The sequence below is a fragment of the Macaca nemestrina genome, chromosome 20 (assembly GCF_043159975.1).
Source record: "Macaca nemestrina isolate mMacNem1 chromosome 20, mMacNem.hap1, whole genome shotgun sequence".
NCBI lineage: Eukaryota > Metazoa > Chordata > Mammalia > Primates > Cercopithecidae > Macaca > Macaca nemestrina.
In genome coordinates this window covers 47,178,074-47,204,120 of record NC_092144.1, presented here as the reverse complement: position 1 = coordinate 47,204,120, position 26,047 = coordinate 47,178,074, and the positions used below count along the sequence as shown (strand labels likewise).

Sequence of the window (26,047 nt, the reverse complement as noted above, 5' to 3'; positions counted from 1 at the left end):
GTGGGATATTAGCATAGCCTCAAAGTTTCTCCCCAAAGGTAGCATTTTTTTGTTTTGTTTTGTTTTGTTTTTTTAAAGAGACAGGGTCTTGCTCTTGCTACCCAGGTCTTGCTACCAGGTCTTGATACCCAGGCTGAGTACAGTGGCACGATCTCAACTCACGGCATTCTCTGCCTCCTGGGCTCAAGGGATCCTCCTGCCTCAACCTCCTGAGTAGCTGGGACTACAAGTGTGCACCACCACACCTGGCTAATTTGTTTTTATTTTATTTTTTTAGAGCTAGCTGGTTTCAAACTCCTGGCCTGGAGTGCCCCAAGATAGCTATTAATTACAAAGGGAAAAGTGTAACTTTAGTATGGAGAAATCTGACACACAGCAGCTTAACCAAGTGATCTAGGTGAACATTACTAGAAATACGATGCACCAATATCATAGACCCGCACAAAGATGCACTGAGGAGGGCATGCTGCCTATGTGGCATCGTTCTAAATAATGAATAACCTCAATGAGGTCATGAGAAAACATCAGAAAAACCCAAGTTGAAGCACACAACAAAACAGCAGAGCAGTCCTCTTCCAAAGTGTCCAGGTCAGGAAAGGCTAGGAAAGATGGAGGAATTGTTCCAGATTGGAGGAGGTTAAGGAGACATGAAAACCAAATGCAGTGTGGGATCAAGAATAGACTCTTGGAAGAAAAAAGGACATCAGTGGAAAAACTGGTGAAATGTGATTAATGTCTGTCATTGAGTTAATCGTACTGGGCTATGTGAATTTCCTGGTTTTGATCCCTGTGTTACAGTTGTATAAGATGGTAACATAGGGGAAGCTGGATGTAGGGTAGACATGTGGACTCTGTAACCATTTTCACAACTTTTTAATAATTCTCAAATCACTTCAAAATAAAAGTAATCAAGAATTGTGCTAGGAAGCATCCTTTGACAGAAATCTGGCCTCTAGTGACTGTCCCACACACCAGCTTCAGTTACCCAGGCAAGACTGCCAGGATGAGGGAATGTGACGGAACCACTAAATGTCCAGGAGAGAGAAACTCCATCCAGAGCCACTCAGTTCCCGCAGCTCGGCTGACACAGCTACCTGCATCCAGGTTCTGAAGGCCACAATCCTCCCCTTTCCACTTCCCACACTGGTATGGTCTCTTGTTTCTTCAAGGATCAGACAATGCCCCCTCCCAACAAAGCTGGGGATCGTCCTGGAAGGCTTCACTGCAAACTGACATGCAGCTGGGGTCCCATGCCACTGCTTAGAACCCACCCACAGAAACAAAAGAGAATGTTCACTAGCAAACCAACCCAAAAACCTAAATATAACATATTTGAAACCTATACAGCACAGGTAAGTATTTGCCATATGTATATATTTTAAATATGTGTAAATACCCATTACCCATGCCATATACATGTGTGTATGTATTTATTTATTTTAATTTTTAGTTTTTTTTGAGACAGGGTCTCGCAGCAGCCTTGACCTCCACTGGTTCAGGTGACCCTTCCACTTTAGCCCCGGTGTAGCTGGAACTGCAAGTGTGCGCCACCATGTCCAGCTAATTTTTGTATTTTTTGTAGAGACAGGGTCTCACTAAGTTGCCCAGGCTGGTCTCGAGCGCCTGGGCTCAATCAATCCTCCAGCCCCATCCTCTCAAAGTGCTGGGGTTACAGGTGTGAGCCACCACACCTGGCTCATATTTTTAACCAACAGAGAAACCAGTACATTCACATCGTGGGGCAGTGGGGCTGCTCTGAATCTTGATCATGGTGGCAGTTTCACAACTATCTACAACTGTCTGCATTCAAAGAACTGTATACCGGCCAGGCGCTGGGGCTCACGCCTGTAATCCCAGCATTTTGGGAGGCTGAGGCAGGTGCATCACCTGAGGTCAGGAGTTCAAGACCAGCCTGGCTAACATGGTGAAACCCCACCTCTACAAAAAATACAAAAATCAGTCAGGTATAATGGCGGGTACCTGTAACCCCAGCTATTTGAGAGGCTGAGGCGGGAGAATCACTTGAACCTGGGAGGCGGAGACTGCAGTGAGCTGAGATGGCGCTACCGCACTCCAGTGTGGGTGACAGGGTGAGACTCCACCTCAAAAAAAAAACCAAAAAAAACCGAGGCTGAGGCAGGCGGATCACCTGAGGTCGGGAGTTCGAAACCAGCCTGACCAACATGGAGAAACCCCATCTCTACTAAAAATACAAAATGAGCCAGGCATTGTGGCACATGTCTGTAGTCCTAGCTACTCGGGAGGCTGAGGCAGAAGAATCGCTTGAACCCAGGAGGCGGAGGTTGCAGTGAGCCAAGATCGCACCGTTGCAATCCAGCCTGGGCAACAAAAGCGAAACTCCATCTCAAAACAAAACAAAACAAAACAAAACAAAACAAAGAACTGTACACCAAAGAGAGAGTTTTACTCTATGTAAGGTTTAAAAATTGAATGAAAAAGTAAAGAAAAAAATAAAAGTATATGAAATGTATGATACACTGAGGTATGCTCATGAGCAAAGATCTTCAAAACATACTATTATTGGGGATGGTGGAAGCAAGCCAAGAAGCACCACATAGCATGGTTCCTTTTTCTTATACAGTGAACCAAAATAAGTGTGTATATGTGCACGTAGGAAAGTTTGTGTACAGGAAAAGGTCTGGCAGGGCACCCAGCCAGTGACTGACAGTAATTACCTCTGGGATAGATGTTAGGCTTGCGAGTGATGGGAAGAACAGTGAAGCAAACTTTCATTTTTCCCTTGATACTTTTTTTTTTGTAATTAAAAAAATAATAAAGATGCTTATGTGTATGAGCTGTAAAGTTCTAAGCAAACCAGCAGCCACACCGTACTCACCGTTAGTACCTTCTAGACACTAGAACTCTTGGATGGTCCCAGGAGAGCCGACGTCAGAGACTGTGCATCTACATGGAGGAAAAAGAAGAGGTTAGGTCTCTGGCCAACTTAAGCCTTCCTGCTGCAATACCCAGCTGTCAATCACATACTCACTCTTTCAACAAGTATTTACTGAACATGGTTGAGTGTAATCCCAGCACTCTGGGAGGCCGAGGCAGGTGGATCACTTGAGGCCAGGAGTTCAAGACCAGCCTGGCCAATGTGGCAAAACCCTATCTCTACTAAAAATACAAAAAATTAGCCGGGCATGGCAGTGGACACCTGTCATCCCAGGTACTTGGGAGGCTGAGGCAGGAGAATCACTTGAACCTGGGAGAGGAAGGTTACAGTGAGCCGAGACTGTGCCACTGCACTCCAGCCTGGGTGACTGTGCCACTGCACTCCAGCCTTGCTCCAGCAAGACTCTGTCTCAAAAAAAAAAAAAAGAAAGAAAAAAGTAAAAAAAGTATTTACTGAACACCTGCTACGTGCCAGGCACCAGGAATACAACCAGGGTTCTCCAAGACAAAGTGGCTGTCCTCAGGGAGCAGACAGTCTAGTAGGGGAGGAGGACAGTAACAAATATATAACACAAAGTCAGGGAGTGGAGCCTTGATGAAACCTAGCGGGGCGACGCCATAGTGATGAGACTGCGACCTTACACGGAGAGCTCGGAGAAGGCCTCCTGGACAAGGGAACAGAGATGTGAATACATGAGACCACAGACCGTGTGACTACCTGGGAAAGAGCCTTCCAGAGGCGGGAGCAGATGTGGAGCATCTCAGGAGCAGCCAGGAGGCCCGTGGAGCTGGCACGGGGTGCATAAGGGGTGAGCAGTGGCGGAGGGGACAGATGGAGGACTATTCTAAGGACATTTCCTCAGACAACTGTGAGCAGAGGAATGACAGAGAAATCGCACTTGTCCTGGTTTGGAACTTTATATTATGAGTTTATGCCTTTGAATATGTAGTATGCTTGTTTATATTTAAGTGAATATTCCATGGATGAACGAATGTCTCCAGGCGGAGAAGGCACTGTCTGTATTGTTCAGCATCACATTCTGGGCACCGGCAGAGGCTGGGCAGTAAGTCAGGAGATGAGATCTGAGAGGGCCTAGAGCTGTCCTACATGTAATGGCCATTCACTAATAACAATCCCTCCCAATGTGCCGGCTCTGTGCTAGCAGACATGCGCTGACTCATTTCACTCTCCCCATCATCCAAGAAGATCCTATTATTACTTCCAAGTTACAAATGAGGAAACTGAGGCACAGAATTCATAAGAGATCCACTAGCGAGGTTGCCCAGTCAGTCAAAAGTATACTAAGCCAGGCACAGTGGTACCTGCCTATAGTCCCAGCTACTCAAGAGGCTGAGATAGGAGGATTATTTGAGCTCAGAAGTTCAAGACCAGCCTGGGCAATATAGCAAAACCCTGTTTCTCTCTTTAAAAAAAAAAAAAAAAAAAAGTGTACTATATACAGCCAGGATGTGAACCCAGCAACCTGGTCCCAGAGCCTGTTTCTGACCACCTGGCTAGACCACACTGTCACGATGGTCAATGAAGGCAGGGCCAACTGTGGGCTGGCAACACCTCCCTGCCCCACTTCCCCAATACCATAATGTCCAAATGCTACCCAAATATCCACGCCAACCTCAAAGGCGGGTCAGCTCCTCCAGGAATCCTCCCAGGAAGGAAGCCTAGCGAGCAGCTAGTCAATACTCCAGGGTTCAGGAATCGGGACAACTTCAATGATCATTCCTCTGGGGTTCCTGGAGAAGCCCAAGGGGGTTCTTAACCTTTCTCATGCCAGGGACTCCTACTGGCAGCCTGGCGAATTAGTTGCAGACTCCTCAGAATAATTTCTTTTTTTCCGAGATGGAGTCTTGATCTATTGCCCAGGCTGGAGTGCAGGGGCGCCATCTTGGCTCACTGCAACCTCTGCCTCCCCGGCTCAAGCAATTCTGCCTCAGCCTCCTGAGTAGCAGGGCTTACAGGCGCACACCACCACCCCAGGTAATTTTTGTATTTTTAGTAGAGATGGGGTTTTGCCACATTGGCTAGGCTGGTCTCAAACTCTTGGGATCAAGCGATCCGCCCATGTTGGCCTCCCACAGTGCTGGGATTACAGGTGTGAACCACCACGTCTGGCCTATTAATGCTTTTATATTACAAGATCTAGTAGTGAATCCAATAACTATAGTGATTTAGAAATAGGTAGGTGTTTAAATGATATTTTGTGATATTTGCAACACTGTAATGTGATATGGGAATATCTGTGATTTCTAGTAGTGACAAAGTCACAGATATTGCTAATTCAATTGTGGTGTATTGCCCTGTGCATAAAAAAATGTTAATTTCAGTTAGAGGGTAGTGAAAATAGAGATGTAATGTTTTTCCCAGCCAACCTCGTGACCCACTAAACTTCCACCCTTCAAAGGTCCCTGGACCCGAGATTAAGAACCCCTCAAGGAGATCTGAGAGTGGGTAAAGGCAGAGCAGGTTCCAAGGGAAAAGAACAACTGGGGAGTGTGGGGCAGATTCAGCTTCGTGAAGTTAGTATGGGAAGGGGTTCCAGGTGTCGGCTGCTTTGGCCCACCCTGCATCCACTTCTTTTCCTCAGTCAACCCCTTGAACCTCACCTTTCCCACTCGGTCCTATGGGACTGACCCCACCCATGGGTTGTGGGTGGGGGTGGGACTGGTCATGTGATCCAGGTCTGGCCAAAATGCCACTGCACCACCTTCCCTGTTCCAACTTCAGCGATGGCCCAGGGTGACCCTGCCACCAAAGCCAGGATGATCAGAGCCAGTAAACACCAGCCCCATGATATATGCTGGGACTATGGGGGAAAGAGATGGTTTATTTCCCTTGGAGCTGCTAAGCTGGTTGAATCTACTTGTGGAACTGTTAGGGGCTGCTTCAGAGCCTACCTGAGAATAAAATCAGCACAGAAGAATGCAGAGTCAGGAGGTAAAAGGAAACATGTCCTGGCAACCTCATGAGGCCCTGGATCCAGCCATGCCTGAAACCATTCCAAGCCGAATCTCCCAGGCCCTGTGTCCATCCACTTCCTTTTATACTTCAGCAAGCTGACCTGAATTTCTATTTGTTCACACAACCAAATGACTCTCAACTAACACAGGAAGGGCAGAGGCAACTGCTGTTCTTGACGATTCCCATAGCTCCCTACCAGGCCATTTAGCAAAGTACAAAATAAAATTAGAAACAGTCACTATACATAGAAACAGCAAATATGGAAAAACCCGCTTTTAAAACACTCAGAAATGGCCTCTTGGGCCGTTGCTATTGCTAAGCTGGTCTAGGAAGCCCTCACAATGGTGGTTTTCAAGATGCTTGGCAGGGCAGGAGGGAACCAGACGCACCCAGAACATTTTCCTTTATCACTAGACTTCCCATTTTAAAAATTCCTGGGATGATCAGAAAACCCCTGCAATAAAGCTCTTGTAAAATTTTAATAGCCGCCTTTTAAATTGCAACGGAAATTGCTTTCCCGCCACTCTAATTTTTCTCCTTTCTTTCTCTAAAGTGATGCATATGGCTCTATAAAGGCTGATTACCAGCTATGTGCTGTGGCGCCAAGTCTTCTCAGCCAGGAACCTACTTCCTGCCGACTAGAGGGAGCTGTGGATGCCCGTCGTCCCGCAGTCCCTCATGCAGGAGAGAGGAAGATGCCAAAGAGCCGTGGAAACGGCAGCAAAGGAGGGCTACAGATCCGGGAATCCAGCCAGTACCCTGTGTATCCCAGGGTCCCATTTTCTACCACCTGGGAAGGGACGATGCCCTTCGGTTTGCTTCCACAATGCCAGCACACCCATGGCCATGACCCATTCATCACACAGGTGACACACGGGCCCAGCACTTCACTTCCTACAGGTTTACAGCAAGAACAGAATCCCATTAGAGAATGGAAGAGGGAGAGGCGCCCTGACCCGAATGTCTCCTCCCTCAGCCATAGGGATTGGCTCTGGGAGAGACACGTGATCCAAGCATGGCCAATGAGAGTGGGCCCTGGACATTTTGCTGCAATTTCTTGGGGGAAACAGATGGGCGGTAAGGCAGGAGGACTGCTGAGGACTTCTTTGCCACCTGAGGGTGAGCAGAGGCGGAACAGGAGGAAGGGGCCGAGAATGAAGTTAAACCTGACAAAGGCAGAGTCCGGAAATAAAGAGGGGTAAATTCCTGATGAGAATACCTGAGTACTGACTCCAGTTGGGCCAGCTCTGGGATTTTTCAGGTCCCTGAACCATTAACTTCCCTTTGCAGTTTAAGTCAATTTGACTTGGGGAGGTTCTGTCGCTTACAACAAACTCACAGCACAGGAAGGGACCTGAGAAATCAATACAGCACTCCTTCATGTTTGGGCGAACATGACCCTTCTAAGAAGTTGACGAAACAAAACTATGTCATGTCTCTCCAGGAAAAAAAGCACAAAATACTGCCTGTCTCAAAGATGTCAAAGATTTCTGAAGCCCCTGTCCGTAGGAACTAAGTGAAGAATCCTTTGATCTATCTGACTTGTCTGTTCACTTGGTGGAAAAGCAAACTGGGGTCCAAAATGCGTAAATGACTTGTTTGGGGCCCAGGGCCCACTGGGGGCAGTGCCGGGCTCCCTGAGACCCCCAGGTTTCACCTTAAGCGCCCCTGAGTACAGTCCTCCGAGGAGACTGCAGAGGGTAAAGAAAGGCTGCAAGTGAGGCTCTAGGCCACCACACCCTCATCTCACCTCTGGCAGCTCCATTTTTTCCTGCTTTATAAAATGGGCCTACAAGGAAGTGTCTGACAAAAGTTCCATAACACCATAATCAACATACTGAAAACCAGTCTTTCACATTACATTTCAGAACACTTACATGTTAATTACCTTGATTTCAACCCTCATGAAACCCTGTGAAGCAGGCATTATCACCATGGCTCCAGGTGAGCTGTTTCTGCTGGGCTGACCAGGTCGCTTCTCTCCTGACCTCAAGGCTGGCTGCAGCACCTGCCCCTTTTTGTTCCTGGACCTGTACTTCTGGGCCTGGGTTTTCTATTCCACTCTCGTATTTCTATCTCAATTCATATGGAAAGGATCATCTGCTCATACCTCTCCACTCTCCTTTACCTGGTACCCCCCGAGGAAGAAGGGCAGGCCAATCTAACAGCCCAGAGATTGTGACTGTTGCCAGCATCTGCTTTTAAGTGGGCAGATTATTAGCCAGCTGGGCCCAGGCCTACCAGCTCTTTTCTCTCTCTGTGTCCAGAGATGGCAGGAGGTTCTCTTCTGTTTCTGACTTGGAGCAGAATAAACACCCTGGGCAGTGTCTACTCAGCCTCTAAGACAGCCTGGCCACAGGCACTCTCTCTTGACCGAGTGGTGATGGGGGGACAGCCAGGCCTTTCTCTTCTGTGCCGCTGTATAAGTGGCTGGTCTGGAAGAACCAAACCCGCCGGAGCCTTTGCTGTAAGCTTCACTCTCCTTTCTAGACCGCCAGAGCATCACTGTGGCATCAGGGATTACTCACCTACTAACAAAGTGGTTCAACCATCCTTCATTTAGAGAAGATTCCCATTATACCCATCCCTGTCCTGTCTTTGAAATAATGACTTAGGGAAGTATCTGTTCATTCAGCTGCCTCTAGCCTACATCCCAACAAAGAAAAGCTGGTATGTGAGCAAAGGACTTTGCCTTGGGAAAATCTAGGCCCTCAACAGCCACTGAGATCATCTTGCAATTAATCATGTTTTCTCTTATGACCTACATTCTACTAATAGCACATACTAATGATTTAGCGCTGGTTCTTTTGCTGATTGATGCGGTCTACCAACATGACGAAGGTTGGGTCACTGACTTTAAGGGTCTCTTCCTCATTTCCTTGCCCCCCCGCAACCCTGGCCCCACCACCTCACCCTCTCCAGAAGATAAGCATGCTAGTGTGGTGCTCTGAACACAGCTATGAGGAGTTTACTGTGCTGGGGGCCCCATGGTGGTCCCGCCTGCAGCCCAGCCTGAGTAACTCGGTGGCAGAATGGGCTCGCAGACAGACCTCTGCAGATAAGCTGCTCTGGGAAAAAAAAATGCTGTGTGGCCATTCCACGCACAGCAGATTGGCCAAAATGCCAGGCTGACAACACCAAATGTGCTGAAGTTGTGGAGTAAGGGGAACGCTCAGTCACTGCGGGTGGGGGTGGAAATGGGAACAAACATTTTGGGAGAGCAATTTGGCAACTTCTTGTCAAGATGAAGAGAGGGTAACCTCAGTGACAAACTTCATCTACTGACAGGCCCAGAGCTCCCTGCTGAGCCCCCAGACCCATGTGCGGCTGTGCAAATTCTTTCTGGGTTGAAGCACAAGGTTTTCATTTTTTTTTTTTTTTTCCCTACTATTTATTTATTTATTTATTTATTTATTTATTTTTAATTTATTTATTATTATTATACTTTAAGTTGTAGGGTACATGTGCATAACGTGCAGGTTTGTTACATATGTATACTTGTGCCATGTTGGTGTGCTGCACCCATCAACTCGTCATTTACATCAGGTATAACTCCCAATGCAATCCCTCCCCCCTCCCCCCTCCCCATGATAGGCCCCGGTGTGTGATGTTCCCCTTCCTGAGTCCAAGTGATCTCATTGTTCAGTTCCCACCTATGAGTGAGAACATGCGGTGTTTGGTTTTCTGTTCTTGTGATCGTTTGCTAAGAATGATGGTTTCCAGCTGCATCCATGTCCCTACAAAGGACACAAACTCCTCCTTTTTTATGGCTGCGTAGTATTCCATGGTGTATATGTGCCACATTTTCTTAATCCAATCTGTCACTGATGGACATTTGGGTTGATTCCAAGTCTTTGCTATTGTGAATAGTGCTGCAATAAACATACGTGTGCATGTGTCTTTATAGCAGCATAATTTATAATCCTTTGGGTATATACCCAGTAATGGGATGGCTGGGTCATATGGTACATCTAGTTCTAGATCCTTGAGGAATCGCCATACTGTTTTCCATAATGGTTGAACTAGTTTACAATCCCACCAACAGTGTAAAAGCGTTCCTATTTCTCCACATCCTCTCCAGCACCTGTTGTTTCCTGACTTTTTAATGATCGCCATTCTAACTGGTGTGAGATGGTATCTCATTGTGGTTTTGATTTGCATTTCTCTGATGGCCAGTGATGATGAGCATTTTTTCATGTGTCTGTTGGCTGTATGAATGTCTTCTTTTGAGAAATGTCTGTTCATATCCTTTGCCCACTTTTTGATGGGGTTGTTTGTTTTTTTCTTGTAAATTTGTTTGAGTTCTTTGTAGGTTCTGGATATTAGCCCTTTGTCAGATGAGTAGATTGCAAAAATTTTCTCCCATTCTGTAGGTTGCCTGTTCACTCTGATGGTAGTTTCTTTTGCTGTGCAGAAGCTCTTTAGTTTAATTAGATCCCATTTGTCAATTTTGGCTTTTGCTGCTGTTGCTTTTGGTGTTTTAGACATGAAGTCTTTGCCCATGCCTATGTCCTGAATGGTACTACCTAGGTTTTCCTCCAGGATTTTTATGGTATTAGGTCTAACATTTAAGTCTCTAATCCATCTTGAATTAATTTTCGTATACGGAGTAAGGAAAGGATCCAGTTTCAGCTTTCTACTTATGGCTAGCCAATTTTCCCAGCACCATTTATTAAATAGGGAATCCTTTCCCCATTTCTTGTTTCTCTCAGGTTTGTCAAAGATCAGATGGCTGTAGATGTGTGGTATTATTTCTGAGGACTCTGTTCTGTTCCATTGGTCTATATCTCTGTTTTGGTACCAGTACCATGCTGTTTTGGTTACTGTAGCCTTGTAGTATAGTTTGAAGTCAGGTAGCGTGATGCCTCCAGCTTTGTTCTTTTGACTTAGGATTGTCTTGGAGATGCGGGCTCTTTTTTGGTTCCTTACTACATGCCAGGCACTGTTTTCAGTTGTGTTTTGTTTTTTCGTCTCTCTTTTTTTTTTTTTTTGAGACGGAGTCTCGCTCTGTTGCCCACGCTGGAGTGCAGTGGCACGATCTCAGATCACTGCAAGCTCCGCCTCCCAGGTTCACACCCTTCTCCTGCCTCAGCCTCCCGAGTAGCTGGGACTACAGGTGTCCACCACCATGCCCGGCTTTTTTTTTTTTTTTTGTATTTTCAGTAGAGACAGGGTTTCACCGTGTTAGCCAGGATGGTCTCAATCTCCTGACCTCGTGATCTGCCCACTTCAGCCTCCCAAAGTGCTGGAATTACAATTTTTCTTCTTAAAGACAGGGTCTCACTCTGTCACCCAGGCTGGAGTGCAGTGGCACAATCAGCTCACTGCAGCCTTGACCTCCTGAGCTCAAGTGATCCTCCCACCTCAGCCTCCCGAGTAGCTGGGACTACTGGTGCATGCCACCATTCCCAGCTCTGTTTTCTGCTCTTTAACTACCAATTCATTTAAACCTCTTAATAACCTGAGAAGTAGGTTGTACTATGATCTCCATTTTTTTCTTTTTCTTTATTTTTTTGAGACAGAGTCTCGTTCTGTTGCCCAGGCTGGAGTGCAATGGCGTAATCTTGGCTCACTGCAAGCTCCACCTCCCAAGTTCAAGCAATTCTCCTGCCTCAGCCTCCCAAGTGGCTGGGACTACAGACGCCCGCCACCACGTCCAGCTAATTTTTTGTATTTTTTAGTAGAGACGGGGTTTCACTGTGTTAGCCAGGATGGTCTTGATCTCCTGACCTCATGATCTGCCCACCTCGGCCTCCCAAAGTGCTGGGATTACAGGTGTGAGCCACCGCACCTGGCCTGATCTCCATTTTTAACAGACCAGAAAACTGAAGTACAGAAAGGTACCTTGCTCAAGATCACACAGCAAGTAGACGGCATAGCCAGGAGGGATTTGAACCCAGTGGGTCTGGCTCTAGAACCACCAACAATGGTGCCTACTAAATGCAACAGCAAAGAATATGAGCTTAGCCTTGAACTCTGTCTCTTTCCACATACAGACATCAATGTCAGATGGGTCAAAGACCTAAATGCCAAAGGAAATATATGAACATGTCTGGAAGACAGCACAGGCACATATCTTCAGAACCTTGGGGAGGGCAGAGGTTTCTCATTCAGGAACTCTAGAAAAGCATTTCCCCTCTCCTCACAAAAAGGATCGGATTCATACTCGAGGTGCGGTGGCTCATGCCTGTAATCCCGGTACTTTGGGAGGCCGAGGCTGGCAGATTCCTTGAGCCCAAGAGTTAGAGACCAGCTTGGGAAACACAGCGAGACCCCATCCCTATTAAAAAAATATAAAAATTACCCAGGCGTGGAGGCATATACCTGTAGTCCCAGCTACTTGGGAGGCTGAGGCAGGAAGGTAGGAGGATCACTTGAGCCCAGGAGACCGAGGCTGTAGTGAGCCATGATTGTATCACTCCATCGCAGCCTGGGAGACAGAGCAAGAGTCTGTCTCCAAAAAAAAAAAAAAAAAAGGGTCAGACTCATCTACATCTACACAGTCATTTTCCCTTTCGCCAGTCTGCCTTTTCTCCATCTTGGAATGCAGACAGGCAGATGTGACAGCTGGATTTGAGAGAGTCCCCTTGTCCCCAGAAATAGCCAGCCCAGACTAGATGGGCTGAGTTCTCAGGGTCCAACAGCCATCTTAAGGCCATGGTGGCAAGAGGGTCAGAGCAGTGCTGGTGTTGACCTGTCAGCCACTGAACCTGCCAGGCTCTCACTCCGGACATTGTTATGGGACATGAAGGACCACCTATGTGTTAAGGTGACAATGCCACTTGTGAATTCTACTAGCTGTGGCTGAATCATTCCTAACTGAAACACCTGCTGCAGCCTGGGGCCATGTGCTGTGCCACCACCCTGGATAGTCTGCAGACAGCCACCAACATGGACCTGAAGGGGTCTCAAAAAGACTCAGCTAAAAGCCGGGCGCGGTGGCTCACGCCTGTAATCCCAGCACTTTGGGAGGCTGAGGTGGGCAGATCACCGAGGTCAAGAGTTTGAGACCAGCCTGGCCAACATGGCAAAACCCCATCTCTACTAAAAATACAAAAATTAGCTGAGTGTGGTGGCACACACCTGTAGTCCCAGCTACTCGGGAGACTGAGACAGGAGAATTGCTTGGAGGCAGAGGTTGCAGTGAGCCAAGATAGTGCCACTGCACTCCAGCCTGGGCCACAGAGTGAGACTCCATCTCAAAAAAATAAAAAAAATAAAGACTCAACTCAGAGATATATTGTGGGACTCAAAGATTTCCACTGAGCATGGCTGATCAGAGGCAGCTAGAATGATGACCTGGTGCCCGAACTAATTATTGGGGACCTGAAGAGAGAACAGCTTCTTTCTCCTTAACACACTACTAAGGGCAGCTGGGGTGACTGTCATTTTAAAGGCCAGGCCCAGTCCGCTGGCACACAGGCACTGTGGTCAGCCGGCCCCAGGCTCACGGGCTGCGGAAATTCTGCATAGCTGTGGATCCTTTTTCTTCCTGTCACCAGCCATTTGCTGGATGTGCCAACAGTTAAGCCCCTTCCTGCACTGCTATGAAAACAGCCTGTCAGTGTGGTTTCGACTGTTGGGTGCCTTTCCACAAAGCACTCTCCAGACCCCAGCTAATCAGCTGAAAGACAGAACAGTGGTCAATCTACCAAAATAGGTCAGGCTTTATTTTCTAATCCTGTTATTCATAACACATTGAAAGGGAAGTGAAGGGGAAAAAAATTACTCACAGTGAGAAAGCCTATGGTTGCTTACCCTCTCTGTGCCTCAGTTTCCTCATCTCTAAAATGGGGATAACAATAAGGGTGTTGTGAGGATTAAGTAAAAAGTTACTCCACATAAATTGTTTAGAACAAAATCTATTATGCACTAAGTATGCATTAAGTGTGAGCTACCATGAGTTTAGTTATTTATATATATATATTTAGAGACAGGGTCTCACTCGGTTGCCCAGGGTGGAGTGCAGTGGTGCAATCATAGAGCTCACTGCAGTCTTGAACTCCCAGGCTTAAGTGATCCTCTCGCCTCAGCCTCCTGAGTAGCTGGAACTACAGGTGTGCATCACCACACCTGGGTAATGTTTTTAAATTTCTTTTTTGTGTAGACAGGGTCTTACTAAGTGGCCCAGGCTGGTCTCTACCTCCTGACCTCAGGGAATCCTCCTGCCTCAGCCTCACAAAATGCTGAGATTACAGGTATGAGCCACTGCACCTGGCCAGAGCTACCATTATTCTTATTGCTGGTGATGTGGTAAGTTTCTTGAACTGATGCTCCCTGACAAGCCTCAAAATCCCACCCTCTGGTCAACCAGACACACGGAGAAAGTCCCTGCTCTGATTCTGGTCACTTAAGGCTTGAAGGTCCAGGCCAATGGGCAGAAGCTGGCTGTGATGGACCTGGGTACTGTGGGCAGGAAATGAACCAACTCCAGTTGCTAAGTGCCCTTCCCACCCAGCAGCCATTCTTCTCTTTCTTCTCAGGATGCTCAGCCAAGACTACATTTCCCAACCTCCCTTGCAGCCAGCATGGCCAATGCAAGGTAAATATAAGCTGTGGGACTTTGAGGAAAATCCTCATCAGAAATGCAAAGCTGGACTATGCTTTTGTGCCTCTCCCTCACCCTATTCCCACCTGGACTCCAGACTCACCAGCTTGACTCCAGCAGTCACACTGGGCCATGAAGGCCCTGTGCTAGGGATAGTGAGCAGAAGGACCCTGTATCAAAGGACTCTGCTTTTCTTGTTGACTGTGAAGCTGCCACACCAGGCATGGACTGCCTATCTCTTGATGTCTTACTCAGGACAGAAACTGCCTTCCACTGAGTTTATACCACTGTTATTTCTGGTGTCTGCTACTGGCAGCCAAATGGGCTTTTCTAATGAGCCGGCAGTCTTGCATAGCAGATGAGTGATGGAACAGTATTTTACACCAAAGAAATCCTTCTAGTAACCTGCCACCATTTAAAGTATCCTCATGCTTTAGGATGCCTTGCTCTCCTCAACACCAGGGAGAAAGCTAGACACAGAACTTCCCAGATACAGAGTGGGGTTACGATCACCTTGCCTTAGGAAGAGGTAAAGTGAGATATATATGAGATCATTCATTCAACAATGGGCACTACCTCACTCTGGACACGGTGTGGGGTAGGATGCTAGGTACGGTGAACAAAGCAGACACAGTCCCCGCCCTCACAAAATGTACTGTCCACACTAGGGGACCAGAGTAAAGAAGTAGGCAAACAGATACATATATAAGTTCAGTGGTGAGAACCAGAATGAATTTAAGCCCAGAACTAAAGAAAAAGCAGAAGGAAGCTATGTGAAAAGTGGGAGGAAGGATATCCCAGAATGTCCATTAGCTGAAGAATTAACAAAATGTGGTACCTCCGTACAATGGAATATTCAGCCATAAAAGGAATGAAGCAAGAATTCATTCGTGACATGGATGGGCCATGAAAACATGATGCTGAGTGAAAGCCAGTCACAAAAGACCATGGATTACACAGTTCCATTTACATGAAATGTCCAGAATGGGCGAATCCATAGAGATAGAAAGGCTATTGATCTGAGGTCAAGAGTTTGAGACCAGCCTGGCCAACATGGTGAAACCCCATCTCTATTAAAAATGCAAAAATTAGCTGGGTGTGGTGGCATGCCCCTGTAATCTCAGCTAATCAGGAGGCTGATGTGGGAGAATTGCTTGAACCTGGGAGCTGGAGGCTGCAGTGAGCTGAGATCATGCCACTGCACTCCAGCCTGGGCGACAGAGCGAGACCCAGTCTCAAAAAAAAAAAAAAAAAAAAGGGCTGGCGCGGTGGCTCATGCCTGTAATCCCAGCACTTTGGGAGGCTGAGGCGGTTGGATTACCTGAGGTCAGAAGTTCAAGACCAGCCTGGCCAACCTGGTGAAACCTTGTCTCTACTAAAAAATACAAAAAATTAGCCGGGCATGGTGGCGGACGCCTGTAATCCCAGCTACTTGGGAGGCTGAGACAGGAGAATCGCTTGAACCTGGGAGGCAGAGGTTGCGGTGAGCCGAAATTGCACCACTGCACTCCAGCCAAGGCAACAAGAGTGAAACTCCATCTCAAAAAAAACAAACAAACAAAAAAAAAAGCCAGAGGAGGCAGAAAAAGAAGTCTCTGGTAAGGAGTAGAGTAGAAAACAATTACAAACATGATTGGTATTAACCAAATATATCAATAATCACTTTAAGGCCAGGTGTGGTGCCTCACACCTATAATCCCAGCACTTTGGGAGGCCAAGGCAAGAGGATCACTTGAGGTCACGAGTTGTGAGACCAGCCTGGCCAACATGGTGAAACCTCATCTCTACTAAAAATACAAAAGTTAGCTGAGCGTGGTGGCGTGTGCCCATAATCCCAGCTACTGGGGAGGCTGAGGCAGGAGAACTGCTTGAATCTGGGAGGCGGAGGTTGCAGTGCGCCAAGACTGTGCCACTGAACTCTAGCCTCAGCAACAGAGACTCCATTTAAAAAAAGAAGACATGCGTTCACAGTATGTATACATATATATGTGTATGTTTCTGGTTTGAATAAATGGGTAGTTGATGATGTCATCTGCCAATATGGACCACTACCCACCAGCGGATGGCAGAAAAACAGGCACAGGTAAGGATACTGATTATGTTTCGATTCGTATATACAGTCCACTAAAAATAGAGCTGGCCTTAGAAGTGTTTTAAGTCCTAGCATGAAACGCTATTACTCCAAGTCAGGTAAGTTAAAACTGGGGTGGTAACAGAACCCTATCTCCAACTGAGTATTTGTTACTTCATGCAACAAACCCAGATAGTGCTAGCTTTCTGGGTGTGTGACCCCAGTAGTTGTGAGCCCTTCCCTTGGTCTAATGTTCTGTCAACGTCTTGAAATTCTAAATCATTTTGTCTTTGAACTTGTATTTTGTAAGTGAAGTCCGGGGCCAATGGAACACGCATGTGAGCAGAGAAGATATGAGCCACGTGTGTGCCTGTCACTCCTTGTCACGGCATTGTCATATGGTATTCTGGATCCCCTGTGAGCGCCGGATTCCAGCGGGCCAACGATGCGTGCAAGTTCAGCAAGATTGAAAGCAGGTATAAAGTAAGCATATAATCACAGCTACACGGAGTAAGCGGGAAAACTGACAGTTCCCAGAGGTCCCTCCATTAGAGCCAGGAGTTGCTTCGAACACAGCAGAAAGAAGGTGATGAAATATGAAATGCAGAAAGAAACATGAAGACCATGGAGACCTCTCACAATCTTTTTTTTTTTTTTTTTTTTAACATGGTATTGCTCTGTCACCCAGGCTGGAGGCTGGAGGCTGGAGAGCTGTGACATGATCACAGCTCACTGCAACCTTGACCTCCCAGGCTCAAGTGGTCCTCCCACCACAGCTATCTGAGTAGCTGGGACCACAGGTGCATACCACCATCCCCGGCTAGTTTTTGTATATTTTTTAGAGACAGAGTTTCACCATGTTCCCCAGGCTGGTCTCAAACTCCTGGGGTCAAGCAGTCTGCCTGCCTCAGCCTCCCAAAGTGTGGAATTACAGGCATGAGCCACCGTACCTGGCAACATTCTTTTTTACTTGCCACACTTCCCCGAATTAGCCAACTAGGTATGCAGAACGATGACATGGAAGGAAAGGGAAAGATACAGCAACCCACAGTTCCTTTTCCTATCATTCCTTCCTTAGTCATCAGTAAGTCAAAGGTAGAATATTGGTAGAATGTACACATGTCAAGATATGAAATGAAAACAGTTTAAGTTGGTTTTGTGCAGCGTTTCCACTATTCTGGTAAGAATGAATGACATATATATGTATAAGCCAGGAAATGCAAGCTGTGTCATTTAGTGAGTCCAAAGAGTGAAATGATCTGTTACTTGCATTTAAACCTGGCATGGAGCTGGGTGTGGTGACTCATAGCTGTAATCCCAGCACTTTGGGAGGCTGAGGCAGAAGGATCGCTTGAGGCCAGGAGTTTTGAGACCAGACTGGGCAACATAGTGAGATCATATGTCAACAAAAAAAGTTTAAAAATTAGCTGGGCCTACTACTAGTGGTGTGCACCTGTAGACCCAGCTGCTTGGGAGGATAACTTGAGCCTGGGGGGTTGAGGCTGAAGTGAGCTATGATTGTACCACTGCACTCCAGCCTAGGCAACAGAGCAAGACCCTCTTATTTAAAAAAAAAAAAAAATATATATATATATATATATATATATTCTGGATATTAGCCCTTTGTCAGATGAGTAGATTGCAAAAATTTTCTCCCATTCTCTAGGTTGCCTGTTCACTCTGATGGTAGTTTCTTTTGCTGTGCAGAAGTTCGTTAGTTTAATTAGATCCCATTTGTTAATTCTGGCTTTTGTTGCCACTGCTTTTGGTGTTTTAGACATGAAGTCCTTGCCCATGCCTATGTCCTGAATGGTATTGCCTAGGTTTTTTATGGTTTTAGGTCTAACATTTAAGTCTTTAATTCATCTTGAATTAATTTTTGTATAAGGTGCAAGGAAGGTATCCAGTTTCAGCTTTCTACATATGGCTAGCCAGTTTTCCCAGCACCATTTATTAAATAGGGAATCCTTTCCCCATTTCTTGTTTTTGTCAGGTTTGTCAGAGATCAGATGGTCGTAGATGTGTGGTATTATTTCTGAGGGCTCTGCTCTGTTCCACTGGTCTATATCTCTGTTTTGGTAACTGTAGCCTTGTAGTAGCCTTGTAGAGCTAATATCCAGAATCTACAAAGAACTCAAACAAACTTACAAGAAAACAACAACCCCATCAAAAAGTGGGCAAAGGATATGAACAGACACTTCTCAAAAGAAGACATTCACGCAGCCAACAGACACATGAAAAAATGCTCATCATCACTGGTCATCAGAGAAATGCAAATCAAAATCACAATGAGATACCATCTCACACCAGTTAGAATGGCGATCATTAAAAAGTCAGGAAACAACAGGTGCTGGAGAGGATGTGGAGAAATAGGAACACTTTTACACTGTTGGTGGGACTGTAAACTAGTTCAGCCATGGTGGAAGACAGTGTGGCAATTCCTCAAGGATCTAGAACTAGAAATACCATTTGACCCAGCCATCCTGTTACTGGTATATACCCAAAGGATTGTAAGTCATGCTGCTATAAAGACACATGCACACGTATGTTTATTGCGGCACTATTCACAACAGCAAAGACTTGGAACCAACCCAAATGCCCATCAATGATAGACTGGATTAAGAAAATGTGGCACACATACACCATGGAATACAATGCAGCCATAAAAAAGGATGAGTTCATGTCCTTTGTAGGGACATGGATGAAGCCGGAAGCCATCATTCTGAGCAAACTGTCACAAGGACAAAAAACCAAACACCGCATGTTCTCACTCATAGGTGGGAACTGAACAATGAGAATAGTAGGACACAGGAAGGGGAACATCACACACCGGGGCCTGTCATGGGGTGGAGGGCGGCGGGAGGGACAGCATTAGGAGATATGCCTAATGTAAATGATGAGTTAATGAGTGCAGCACACCAACATGGCACATATGTATACATATGTAACAAACCTGCATGTTGTGCACATGTACCCTAGAACTTAAAAAAAAAAAGAATGTGGCACGAGAAGCATTTCATTGGGTGACTCTGTGTGTTGAGCTCGGGATGGACGTGAGTTAAGTTGTTACCTGTGCTTTCTGCCCCCAGAACCTTCAGCTGGAACAGAGCCCGAGATCTGATGTCCTGACTTCAGCATTTCTGTAATTCTTCTGTGCTGGTCTCGTGAATGGCAGATTCGGTGGTGCTGCATGCTTCACAGCTCACCAAACTCCGCTTAGTTCATCCTACCAAGTGACTGGGAAATTGGTCACACTGCCTGTCATGGTTAGTGAGAAGCGATTCTCACCATAGCACCTGGCACCCAGGAACAGGCTGGCCTCTCCTAGCCTGACAGAGGCCCAGGTGAGCATTTTCCAGCACGAATGCCATGGGCTCTCCACCTGTGGTCTGGCTGGAGGATGCTCCCAGATAGGCCTCTAATAATACCAGTGGGTGAAGTTCACTCTGAGCACAAGTAAGGATCCTGGCAATGTCTCCCAGGCAGAATGCGGGGTGGAGCAGGCCATGTGATGTGGAAGAGAATGAAGTAGATACCCACTGTCCCCAATAAAATGACAATGCCTTTTGTCGCTGTATTTTACATCAACAGGATCTTATCAAATGTACTTCTCTGAATCTTGCTTTCCCTTAAATACATCACAGAAATGCCTCCAGGCCAGCAATCAGTGCTCTTACCCACTCTTTTTAGCAGCTGATAGGCCAAGAACATAGATGTGCTGCATTTTATTCCATCAGTCCCTGAAAAATGGGCATTCGTTTTATTTCCAGGGTTTGTTTTTTGCTTTGCCACTGCAAACAATGCTGCAATAAATATCCTTTTGTACTTAGGCTATTTGTTTTTTTCTTCTGCACGATAGATTCTCAGGAGTGGCAGTGCTGGGTCAAAGGCTGTTTATGAAAAATTACATGGTTACATTACGGAATGGTCTCCCAGTGAAGGTCCAGAACTGCACGTATAATATATGCTTGTTTTTGTATTGAGCATCTCTCGGAGAACATATGAGACATGGGTGTCCTCACAGGAAGGAACTGGGAGATCGTAGGTAGGGGAAGAAGACTATTGTATACCTTTTTTGTACCATTTGAATGTTTTATCACATGCATGTACTGGCTCATAAAAAAAAAAAAAGAGGTTTTTGTTTTTTTTTTCAGTCCATGCTCTAAAAAGGCTGCAGTGATTCACATGTCCTCCAGCAACTTGGGAGGGTGCTGAGTTGAGCTCATTAATGCTCTATATTTTTCTCCTTCAAGGTCGTTCCTTTTTTTTGGACCTGGTATGAGCTGAAATGTGTCAAATTTTACCTTCTTGTAATCTGTGATACCTCCTATTCTACAGCCCTTGGGTAGGCAGAAGGCGAATTCCCAGAGATGCTAATTTTGACGAGCAGCCTGGCCCAGCACCTGCCAGCAGCACCAGAGAGAAACCCAGGTCAGGGTCGGAGCAGGAGGCAACGGGAGCTTGGAGGTCATGCCGTTTTAAACTCACAATGGCTGAGCTGCCCTCACTGGCTGAGTGGACTAGAGTCCACCAGATGCCCAAAGTCCCTCAGAAAGGGCAAAAGAGGCCTGCAGCACTGGCCACTGCCTGTGGGACCTGCACTCTCAAGAACAAGGCCAGAAACAAGAAACAGAAGGGAATAGGGGACAAAGAAGGTGGAAGAATCAAGTTCATACAAACAAGAGGCCTCTCGTTCAGTTCCTGCAGGTCCAGCCTCCTTGCGAGGCTGGCCCAGAACCAAAGGCCATGCCAGCCACTGCTTTCAATCCCCAGGAAAACAAAGCTGACCTAAATGCAGACAGCAAAAGGGCCCCGAGAATGGCAGGCAATCCAACGTGATGCATCTGCTGCTGCAACATTAGCTGAAACTCTGGACTCACCTGGGGAGGGGAGAGGATGGGAGGAGAATGGACTTGGCCAGATGAGAAAGCAGCTCTGGATAAGATGGGGGATGGAGGACATGAAAGAATCTCAAAATGGGCAGCAACTGCACACACTTCAGGTGGTGGATTAAGGTTGGATGCTGCTGTTCCACAGCCCAGGAGACAACTCTGTCCCTCACCCCACGCTTTGGCCTGAGCTGGGCTAGGAGCAGAGGAGGCTCCCTGTACAGCACCACAGCAGGGCCCCAGCCTTTACTCAGGCCCTAGTATTTCCTCAGATGCTTCCCTCCACGTGAAATGCCCTTCCCCTCCATCCCTTAAGACTCATGGTAGCTCACCCTTGTAATCCCAGTGCTTTGGGACACTGAGGTGGGAGGAACGCTTGAGGTCAGGAGATGGGGATCAGCCTGGTCAACATAGCGAGACCCCATCTCTACAAAAAATAAAAAATAAAAAAATCAGCCAGACATGGAGGCGTGCACCTGTCGTCCCAGCTATCCGGGAGGCTGAGGTTGCTTGAGCCGGGAGCCGGAAAGGTCGAGGCTGCAGTGAGCCAAGATCACACCACTGCACTCCAGCCTCGGTGACAGAGCAAGATCCTGTCTCAAAAAAAAAAAAGGGACACAACCCAGCAAGGGTGTGCATTCATGCATGTTGGGAGACACGGGAGACAACCTGTGCGTCTGTCAGCAGGGATCCAGCAACGATGCAGACACATGGGAGAATCCTTCCTGTCCCTCCTTCCCTCATCCTCCACAGCAAGTCCATCAGCAAACCCTATTGCCACTAACTCCAAAATACGTCCTGAATTCATTTCCTTTCTTCCTCCTTCCCAGGCCAAGCCACTACCATCATCTTTCATCTTAACAACTGCATGAGATCCCTCTCTGGCCTCCTCAGGCCACGTTTGCCTTCCTAGATTCTGTTCTCCACCCACAGCCAGAGGGATTACATCAAACAGGGATCACCTCCAGCTGCTTTCCAGCTTAAAGTTCTTCAACATATCTCGGGCCTCATCATCTTCCCCCACCATCCAAATGCTCCCACCACATTGGCTGCCTTGACCTTCCAATTTTATTCCTGCCCCAGGGCCTTTGCACGTGTGGCTCTAGCTATTCTCAAGGCAGGCTTCCTCAGGGAAGCATTCCCTGACCACCCAGATCAGGGGGCCCCTACTTCAATCTAGTTTTATTCCTTACAGAGCAGTAAGCACGACCGCTGTTTTTCTTTTTTCAACACAGGGTCTCACTCCACTGTTCAGGCTGGAGTGAAGTGGTGCAATCATGGCTCACCGGACCTCCTGGGCTCATGATTCTCCCACCTTAGCCTCCCAAGTAGCTGGGACTACAGGTGCACGTCACCATCCCTGGTTAATTTTTGTTGTTTTTTGTAGAGATAGGGTTTCACCATGTTGCCCAGGCTGGTCTTGAACCCCTGGGCTCAAGCGATCCTCCCACCTTGGCCTCCCAAGGTGTTGGGATTACAGGTGTGAGTCACTAGACCCGGCCCACTGATTTCTTTATTATGTCTTGCTGATGAATACATGAACTCTATGAGTACAGGGCTCTCACCTTGTTCCCAGTGGATACCTAGACCGTGCAACAGTGCTGCCACTCACAAGAGAGTATCTGCTAAATAAATGTTCTAGCAGCTCTGAGAAAAAATAAGATATATCTGCACACATCCATGTCTTCTCAGTGAATAAAGTAACAAACTGTGTAAGGAGAGATGTCTCTATGTGCACAGAAAGAGACCGTGTTTGTTGGTCATTACCATGAGTTGTACCCTGGGTTCAGCACAATCTTGATGAATACTCATGACCATCCTTGGAAGAAGGTTCTGTTATTATTACTCCTATATTACAGGGGAGGAAATGAGGCTCAGAGTCACTTACCCAAGGTCACACAGTGGGTAACTGTAGAGCCAAGGCTCTATCCAGGCTGCCTGGCTAGAGTGTGCATGTTCTTTGTTGTTGTTGTTTTGTTTTGTTTTGTTTTTTAGACGAAGTTTTGCTCTTGTTGCCCAGGCTGGAGTGCAATGGCGCAATCTCGGCTCACTGCAACCTCTGCCTCCTGGATTAAAGCGATTCTCCTGCCTCAGCCTCCCGAGTCACTGGGATTACAGGCGCTCGCCACCACGCCCAGCTAATTTTGTTATTTTTAGTAGAGATAGGGTTTCGCCATATTGGCCAGGCTGGTCTTGAACTCCTGACCTCAGGTGATCCACCTGCCTCAGCCTCCCAAAGTGCTGGGATTACAAGCATAAGCCACCATGCCCAGACTCTTTTTTTTTTTTTAAGAGACAGGTTCTCGCTCTGTCACCTTGGATGGAATGTAGTGACTTGATTTTAGCTTACTGTAGCCTCAAACTCCGGGGCTACAGTGATCCTCCCATTTCAGCCTCCTAAAGTGCTGGGGTTATAAGCGTGAGCCAACACGCCCAGCTCATTTAAAAAATGTTTATGTTCAGTAGAGACAGAGTCTCATTATATTGCCCAGGCTGGTCTCAAACTCCTGGGCTCAAGCAATCCTCCGGCCACGGCTTCCTCAAGTGCTGAAAATACAGGCCTGTGTTCTTAATAGCTCTACTAATAGCAGTTACTGCTGGGAGGGGGTCTGGAGGGAGAGGGCTGGGCAGGGTTATAGACATCAGTATAAGACATAATTAAGAGAGACAGGGAGTGTCAGAGATGAATGGAGAGAGATGGAAACCAATCTCAACGGGAAACAGAAGTTTGATCTCTTGTGTGGCAAACACCTATGAGAAGTAAACAAGCAGAAGGCTCTACACCAGCCTTCCTCCAATCCACCAAAGCCTCATGCCGGACAGCAGGGCTTGGAGACATGATTAACCATCCATATCACGCTGTCACAGAAAACCAGACCCTGTCCTGCTGGCCACTGGGAAAATCCCCAAAGCAGATGGGGAAGCAGTGTGGCAACGAGGCCAGGGAGCGCCATCTTGGTGGTCAGCTAGAGCCCGAATCAAATCGCAGGTCTGCGGCTTAGCAGCCGGTGACGTGTGGCTGGTTACCAGCCCATTCTGAATCCCAAGCTTCCTCATCAGTAACATGGTGGGAGGAGTAATACCCACCCTCAGTAGGGCTGTTGAGAGGGTTAAATGAGGTAACAGCAATGCAACGGCTGGCAAAGTGACTGGCACAGAAGGATCCTCAAAAGCACACTGGCAAAGCTGTTATTACAACGGAAATACTGAAGAAATAAACGACATTCTCAACTCCTCATGTCTGAGGAGGTCTCTTGGGCAAATTGGACTCTGGTAAGATTAAGCATGCAGCCTAAGTGATGGTTCCCTCCAGAAGAGAATGCCTTCACGTTGGAAATTTCCTTCTCTCTCTACCTATTCTCCATGGAATAATAGCCCAGAACAGGGCTGGGTGCGGTGGCTCACGCCTGTAATCCCAGCACTTTGGGAGGCCAAGGCAGGTGGATCACAAGGTCAGGAGTTTGAGACCAGCCTGACCAACACCGTGAAACCCCGTCTCTACTAAAAATACAAAAATTAGCTGGGTGTGGTGGCAGGCGCCTGTAATCCCAGCTACTTGGGAGGCTGAGGCAGGAGAATTACTTGAACCCAGGAGGTACAGGTGGCAGTGAGCCGAGATCACGCCACTGCACTCCAGCCTGAGTGACAGAGCGAGACTCCATCTCAAAAACAAACAAACAAAAACAAAAAAACCAGGCCACAACAAGGGTCGTCCAAGCAAGAAGGGGAGACGGACCCCAGACAGCTGAAGAAATTTTGTGGTGCAGGCAAGCCCCTCAGTACTTCACAGGCAGGACCCCGCAGAAGAGACCCAGCTAGTATTCCTAGCTCTCACGGTGACTTTGTAAAAGGAATGTGGCCAGGCATGGTGGCTCATGCCTGTAATCTCAGCACTTTGGGAGGCTGAGCTGGGGAGACTGCTTGAGGCCAAGAGTTCAAGACCAGCCTGCACAACATAGGGAGACCCTGTCTCTACCAAAAAAATTTTAAAAATTAGCTAGGCCTGGTGGCATGCACCTGTAGTCACAGCTACTCAAGAGGCTGAGGCAGGAGGATTGCTTGGGCCCAGGAGTTCAAGGCTGCAGTGAGCTATGATCCCATCACTGTACTTCTGTCTCTAAGGGGAAAAAAAGAAAGAAAAAGGAATGGGGGTAAAGGGAGAATTTTAACAGCTTAAAAGGCAGCCTAGCCAGGAGCAGTGGCTCACGTTTGTAATCCCAGCACTTTGGGAAGCCGAAGTGGGTGGATCACCTGAGGTCAGGAATTCAAGACCAGCCTGACCAATATGGTGAAATTGTGTCTCTACTAAAAATACAAAAAATTAGTTGGGCGTGGTGGTGGGTGCCTGTAGTCCCAGCTGCTAGGGAGGCTGAGACAGGAGAATTGCTTGAACCCAGGAGGCGGAGGTCACAGTGAGCCGAGATTGCGCCACTGTACTTACTCTAGCCTGGGTAACAGAGCGAGACTCTGTCTCAAAAAAAAAAAAAGGCAGCCTAGGGGGATTTCTCGACTCTTTCCCAGTCAGAACACCAGTGGGCTTTGCAGTTTGTAGAGTCCATGAAAAGAGGGCAAGGCCTCTGGGGGCCTGAGGTCTGCATCTGTAACAGAAGGAAAACATTCAGTCTTCAGACGCACTCACATTCATT

The 26,047-nt window shown here is 47.2% G+C and overlaps 1 protein-coding gene across 5 annotated transcripts in view; it reads right to left on the bottom strand.

Annotated features, from left to right (window-relative positions):
- The window catches only part of LOC105495419 (signal induced proliferation associated 1 like 3), a 310,011-nt gene that overhangs the window by 182,843 nt on the left and 101,121 nt on the right, over positions 1 to 26,047 (bottom strand). For all 5 annotated transcript variants that reach the window (XM_071087643.1, XM_071087648.1, XM_071087644.1 and 2 more), the window contains exon 2: positions 2,858 to 2,925. The gene's annotated coding sequence lies outside the window, so the exon portion shown is untranslated. The remainder of the gene's footprint in view (positions 1 to 2,857; positions 2,926 to 26,047) is intronic.